The sequence below is a fragment of the Pongo pygmaeus genome, chromosome 22 (genome assembly GCF_028885625.2).
Source record: "Pongo pygmaeus isolate AG05252 chromosome 22, NHGRI_mPonPyg2-v2.0_pri, whole genome shotgun sequence".
NCBI lineage: Eukaryota > Metazoa > Chordata > Mammalia > Primates > Hominidae > Pongo > Pongo pygmaeus.
In genome coordinates this window covers 315401-323068 of record NC_072395.2, presented here as the reverse complement: position 1 = coordinate 323068, position 7668 = coordinate 315401, and the positions used below count along the sequence as shown (strand labels likewise).

At 37.5% G+C, this 7668-nt stretch overlaps 1 pseudogene; it reads left to right on the top strand.

Moving 5' to 3' along the window:
• The first annotated feature begins 826 nt into the window (after positions 1-826).
• Positions 827-3478, top strand: LOC129026150 (angiogenic factor with G patch and FHA domains 1-like; annotated as a pseudogene).
• Positions 3479-7668: the final 4190 nt, after the last annotated feature.

Here is a 7668-nt window from a genome sequence, read left to right as displayed (position 1 = left end):
CAACAAAAGCAAAAATGAACAAGTGGAACTATGTCAAAGTAAAAATTTTCTGCACAATAAAGGAAACAATCAACAAAATATAAAGGCATTATAGAAAATGGGAGAAAATATTTGTAAACCATATATAGGATAATATGTTACTATCTAAAATATATGTCATACTAATCAATACAAAAAAAGAACCCACAGCAGAATTAAAAGCAATTTCTTGATTAATAATTGGGCAAAATATATAAATAGCAATTTTTCCAAAGATATACAAATGGCCAGCAGGTATATAAAAAATGCTCAACATCACTAATTATCAGAGTAATTAAAATCAAAATCACAATGAGGTATCACCTTATCATGGTGTTTGGATGCCTATTATCAAACAGTCAAAAGATAAAAAGTGTTAGGGTGTAGAAAAGAGAACACTTGTCCACTGTTGCTGAGGATGTCAATTGGTGCAGCTATTATGAAAAACAGTATGGAGGTTCCTTAAAATTTTTAAACTAGAACTACCATTAATCCCAATTTGGAGTATATAGCCAAAGGACATAAAATCAGGATCAGCAAGGGTATCTGCATTCCTCTGATACAGATAAATAAACTGATACATAATTTCAGCTTTAATAAAAATGAAACTCTTTCATCTACTACAATATTGATAAATCTTGAAGATATTATGCTAAGTGAAATAAGTCGAATACAGGACAACTACTGCATGATCTCGTTTGTATGTAAAATCTAAAAAAGTAAATAAAAATAAAAGAATAAAAAGCCATGGAAACAGTAGAACGGTGGTTCCCATGGGCTAGGAAGTGGGGACAGTGGGGAGATTTCCATGGAAGGGGGCACCTTCAGTTACAAGGTGAGTAACTGCTGGGACCTAATGTACAGAATAGTGACTATAGTTAACAACACTGTGTACTTGAAATTTGCTACAAGAGTAGATCTCAGGTGCTCTCACCACACCCACAGAAACGTATTAACTATGTGAGGGGATAGATATGCTAACTAGCTTAACTGAGGTGATTTAAAGACTACTGACATCTCAAAACACTCTATTGTACACCCTAAAAATACACACTTTTCAATTTGTCAATCATAACTCAACGAATGGAGAAAAAAAATAAGAGTAACCAGCAGGTCATATCTAGCCACACGGAAACTCGATTTATAACACGCTTGGCCACTGTTTGCAGCTCAACTCGGGAACAGCCGGAGCGCTTCTGGCCCCTGGACTTCGACGCTCCTCCCGCGGCCCCCGTGGCTGTGGCTCCGCCGGCCCCCGCTTCGGACCCGAGCAGCCCCTCCGAGGCCGCAGCCGTCGGGCGCCCGAATTCACGGACTCGGGCCCGTACCCGCCGCCAGCGCCTTCGCTGTGGCCGCTCCTCCCCCTCTCCGAGCCCGAGCTGGCCCAGCGGAGAAGGAGGGCGGAGAAGCTGGAACCAGAACGCGGAGCTGCAGGCGGCAGGTGCGGGAACGGGAGACGCTATGGCCTCGCACAGGACGGCTGCTCAGAGCGACACGAGCAACCGCCAGGAGCTCCGCACGCAGCTGGAAGAACTCAGTCACGTACTCCGCTGCGGGAGAAATGGAGATAATAAAAGTCTGATGTAGAAGTACTCGCAGAGAACCATGCTCCTTGGACAATCTCAGATTATTATTATCAGACCTACTCTAATGATGTTAGTCTTCCAAACAAAGTGAGTGACTGAACTGTCAAATCAGCAAGATCAAGATATTGAAACTCTTGCTTTGAATTCTAACGACCAGTTATAAATAGTGATGCTCACCCTGGTATTGATAAGACACCAAATGTTAAATGTAGACAAGAGGGTCATTTGCCTCAAATTCACAGGAGCCAGCATCTGCATTAGCAGCACAAGATACGTCCTTAGAAGGTTCGTCATTAGATGGAAGTTTGAGAGGTGCAGCAGAAGCGGCTTTATCACAGACTGGATTAAGTTATGATGAAAATACTGGACTGTATTTTGACCACAGCACTGGTTTCTATTAAGATTCTGAGAACGAAATATATTATGATTTAATTTATTACTACTGTGATGTGGGAAGTGGTCGCTATGGATTTCATTCTCGAGTAGATTTGCAACATTTTCAGACTTATAGCACAAAACAAAAATGAAAAATTGTGAAAAGAAAGGATCCAGACTCTTCTACAAAAAAAAAAAAGTGAGGAAAAGGATTTGAATTGAGAGGATCAAGAAGCCTTCAGTGTTGAACATACAAGCTGCAAAGGGAAAAACAATTTCACAAATGTGAAAAAAAAAGCCAAAATAGGCATTCATCACAAAAATAATCCCCCAAAATTCACTGTTCCAGTTAGTGGAAATGCTATGGAATCTCCTCTTAATGAAAACATCTCAATTCATCTTTAAGGATGAGAAAATCACAGAGACTGATAGTGAACCAGAAGAAGGTTAAATTACGACTCTCATACCGAGGGTAGTTATGATGAAGGCATTACCAGTAAAGGCAATGCAACTGCAAAAGATACTGAGGAGGAAGATTAGGAAAAAGTGTGGCCCTCATATATGACAGTAATTGTCGTTAGATCACCTGTGTTACAGACAGGATCATTCTTCATCATTACTGCTGTAAAACCTGCTACAATTGGAAGAGAAAATGATATGGAGCATACTCTTCGAATCCCTGAAGTTGGTGTAAGCATGCAGAAATCTATTTTAACCATGACTTACAAAGTTATGTCCTTTTGGATCAGGCAGTCAAAATGGAACAATTGTTAACGGAAAATGGATTTTTCAGCTGAAAACTAAATGTGACCCTTATGAACCTGAGCATGGAGATAAAGTGAAAGTTGTAGACACTGTGTTATCTTATTACATTCTCCCTGGCAGTAATAGCTGTGTTGGATGTGAACCAGGGCAGGTTAGAGCTCACCTTTTCCTTGATAAGAAAGATAAATCATTTGTTGGTCCATCATTAACTAAGAAGGAAACGAGTTGGAAAGAAGAAAAGGATTTTAAAAATATACGAGTAAAATATGGTTTACAGAATACAGACTACAAAAATGATAAGATACTGGAGAATCAAAAATATAAAGATAGAGTTGGAAAACATAGGGAGCAGATTGGAAGTGAAGGAAATTTCCAAAGAGATGATGCTCCTGCATCTGTTCGTTCTGAAATTACTGATAGCGACAAAGGTCAGAAGATGTTGAAAAAGATGCGTTGAAAACAGGAGAAGGCCTGAGGAGGGATGGTGGGAGAATAAAAATTCCAATACAGCTTCAGCTTTGGCAAACACATGCAGGATTGCAGACAGACAAACCATCCTCAATTAAAGAGACTCACCTTCTCCAAAACAACAACAACAACAACAACAACAACTGGGACAAAGCACAGGAGAGGTTTGCTGAAAACTTTCCAGAAACTAAACTTCCAAAAGATGACCTAGGAACCATTCCTTGGGTAAAAGGGACTGAGGAGTGAAGGTTAATCACAGAAGAAAACTCAAGCTTTTTTATAGAGTTTGGAAATTCTTATTTTATTGCAGAATGTTTCTCCCCAAAAAAGTCAGTGCCACAAGAAAGCTGTGTCACAGTTTACCCCTTCCTGATTCAGAAATGTGTAATAAAATGTGGTTTGCAGCTTTTATAAAACACTTTTTAAACTAATTATTAGTGACTGAATTAAATTATACAGTAAGTGAACTAAAGTTCACAGGGCACAGATAAGTTTATCAAACTTTACTATTTTATCTTGCCATTTACAACATCCATATAAGCAATTAGCCATATAAGCAAAATTCATATAACCACTTAAATGTTCATTTGTCCTTGTCTCCATATATTCATACTAGTATGCACAGGAAATACAGCAAAAGAAACATCTAAAATCTATAAAAATAAATCTGACAATATACATTCTTTTTTATGCCCTTCAGGACCTAGATAAAAAATGTTGAGACAACATGAATAGTGAGGCATACATTTTCTTATATTTGGAATAGCCTAAATCATACTAAAGAACTAATGAACAGGTGACATGTCACAGAAAATTCGTCTTTTATTGTTTTCTTCGGTGAAGAATCTGAATATGTTGATATATACTGTACATTCAGCATTTGTATTTGGTTTGTTTCATAGCTAATGAAATGTTTATACATGAACAAATGAGTACAGTATTGAAATAGTCCATGTGCTGGCATTCATACTTCTTATAAATACCATTGCAGGCAATGAAGTTGTGCCAGAAAAATCTGATTTTGAGTACAAAAGGAATACTTAGCAAGGGCCTCAAGCTCAATATATTTATTGAAAATGTCCTAAATTGCCATAAAACATTATAACATTAAATTATTCATTTCAATAAATTATGAATTAACAAAAAATACAAATGTCTTTTATGGATCAGGGAAGTCCTAATGAGACAGAATGGCCATTGAAGCCAGAAGGTCTGAATTCAGGAAAATAATTTTACTCATATTAGTTTTATGTTAGAGAAAACAATACTTCTGACCATATACTATTTATTGCAGTGGAGTATTTCAAAAATATGTACATAATATATAATTAATTTTCTAATGATATAAAGTAATCACACTCTACAAATTATTACAATATGGTCTATTGATGAGAGGGGTGTTTCAAATGAAAAAAAAACTTGGAATTTCTCATGGTGATAGATGCCATAGAAAATCTATGTAAAATATTTCACTCATATATGCAATTATTGATATTTCTGCTTTTCAGAAAAATAATATAACACTTAATGCAGACAATTAAAATCACCAAGAAGTTACAAGAATTCACAGAATGCCTAATATAGTTGAAAGGAAATTAAGAAAACTTCCCAGGACTGGAAGTAAATAAAGGTAATGATCCAGAGAAGTAAACAACCTAAGAGGCCAGGGCTCCACTCAGATGCATGTGATTACAAGAATGTCAGGTCCATGTGGGTTGTTCCCTTCTGACAAGGCAAATGGAATAAAAAAAGAGACACTGCCTGCAGGCATTGGAATGTGGTGTCTCCCATATGTGAGGATTAAATTATAAATTATGTTGCACACAAGGAGATGAGCTACTGGGGTGAAGCATCAGAAGAAATTATATGGCACATAAATCTCAGATATTGAATTTATATTTAAATGTTTAAGTCAATATAATGGAAAAACAAAAAAGCAAAATAATGTGGAAAGAAACTACGAGCTTGTCAAGCTATCTTTGGAAAAGAGGCAAATGAAAAATAAAGTATTGAAAGTGTTGTAAAACAATTTAATGTACAACATACAGAATACATATTAAAATAGGCTGAGCCAAAAAGAGGACTAGTAAAGTGAAATGCTGATCACAATTAATGTAGTCATATATGTTATAGAAGGCAAATTAATAGAAAATATAAATATATTTATATATGAATATTAGATTGAGAAGAAATAAAAAGAATTTAATTGTTTTACCAGACTCTCTAAATAGGAAGGAAACAGTCAAAGAATCAGTGACTTGTAAGTTTCAGAAATTGGAAACCAGACATGAATCCTTTAAAAGTTTAGGGTGTAATATATGAAAAAAAGGTAAATTAAGAAATACTTAGAAGAAATAGTGGTTTGGGTTCTTGTGAATACTGCTTAATAAACATGAGAGTGCAGTTATCTTTTTTGACATGCTTATTTTGTTTCCTTTTGATATAAACCCAGCAATGAGATTGCTGGATCATATGGTAGTTCTATTTAGAATTTATTGAAAAACCTCCATACGGTTCTCCCTATAGAAATGGGAAATGATTGTACTAACTTACATTCCTACCAACAGTGTACAAGTGCCCATCTACAGAATGAATAAAGAAAATGTTATACACACACACACGCAAACACAGGCACACACACACAGGAATAATGTTCAGTCATAAAATAGAATGAAGTTCTGTCATTTGTGTCAACATGGATGAGCCTAGAGGACATTATGTTAAGTGGAATAAGCCAGGCACAGAAAGAAAAAGACCACGTGCTCTCACTCACGTGAAATCTGAAGAAGTCCATCTCATAGAAGTAGACAGTAGGATGGTGGTTACCAGAGGTTAGCGATGGCAGAAGGATGAGGGAGTGGGGAGAGCTTTGTCACTGGGTACAAAGTTACAGTTAGGAAGAATAAATCCTGGTGTTCTGTTACACAGCACGATGACTATAGCTAATAATAATGTACCGTTTATTCTATAATAGCTTGAAGTGAGGATTTTGAACTTTACTAGCACAAGGAAATAAATGTTTAAAGTGTTAAATATGCTAATTACTCTGGTTGGATCACTGTACAATGTATATGGTACAATGTGATGCAGTGAAACATAATTAACATAATTATACATGTTTGCAGACTACAGTGTGATGTTTCACTGCATCACACTGTACCGTGTAGTATGATGCAGTGAAGCATCACATAATTAACACATGATAGTTATATATGTTTACGGAGTACAGTGTTATGTTTCACTGCATCACACTGTACCATGTAGTATGATGCAGTGAAGCATCATGTAATTAACACGTGATAGTTATATATGTTTATGGAGTACAATGTGATCTTTCACTGCATCTCACTGTACCGTGTAGTATGATGCAGTGAAGCATCACGTAATTAACACATGATAGTTATAAATGTTTACGGAGTACAATGTTATGTTTCACTGCATCACACTGTACCGTGTAGTATGATGCAGTGAAACATCATGTAATTAACACATGATAGTTATATATGTTTACGGAGTACAATATGATGTTTCACTGCATCTCACTGTACCGTGTAGTATGATGCAGTGGAACATCATATAATTAACATGATAATTATACATGTTTACGGAGTACAGTGTGATGTTTCACTGCATCACACTGTACCATGTAGTATGCTGCAGTGAAACATCACACTGTACCCCATAAATATTACTGGTTCAGCAGGGAACTGTGGGACACAGAGCAGCTCCAGATTAGCCATGACCAGCAGCTTCACCTGTGTGGGGTAGCGAGAGGGGAAGGGCCCTGTGCTCGGCTGAGAGTTGACCACGACCCCATCCACTTTGACTGCTAGGTGCCAGCAGAGGTCAGGGACCCGTAACTTCAGGCAGAGGCAGGAAGCAAGGTCGTTGCCTCTTTTTTTTTTTGAGAGAGAATCTCACTCTATCACCCAGGCTGGAGTGCAGTGGTACAATCTCGGCTCGCTGCAACGTACATAGAGGTATACTTCAGAGTCACACCTGCAGGAAGGTCCCTGGGTGAGATTAACAATCCCACATAGAGGTGTACGTCAGAATCACACCTTCAGGAAGGTCCCTGGGTGAGATTAACAATCCCACATAAGTGCCAGTTCTGGGTATGAGAGCCAAAGCCTCCTGTATGTTGGATCTATGTACATAAGTCACAATCTCAATGGTGGAATGGATTTTTCCATGAGAGGCTTAATGCCTTTTGAAAATTGAGTTATCTTAGTGGAGTCACAGCCTCACAAGTGTTTTGGATCTTGGTCAGGGAGTCACAAACCCGCTTGTGGACAACATCCACTTATGAGAGCCAACTTTCCAACTTTTGACTGCCTCTGGGTGTGAAATTCAGAACCTCAATTGTGGGCTGTGTTCATGTGGGAAAATGACAATTTTTACTGATGGCTGGGCTCAGGCAGGAGCCTCTCATCCTGTAGGTGTTGAGATAAGTGAT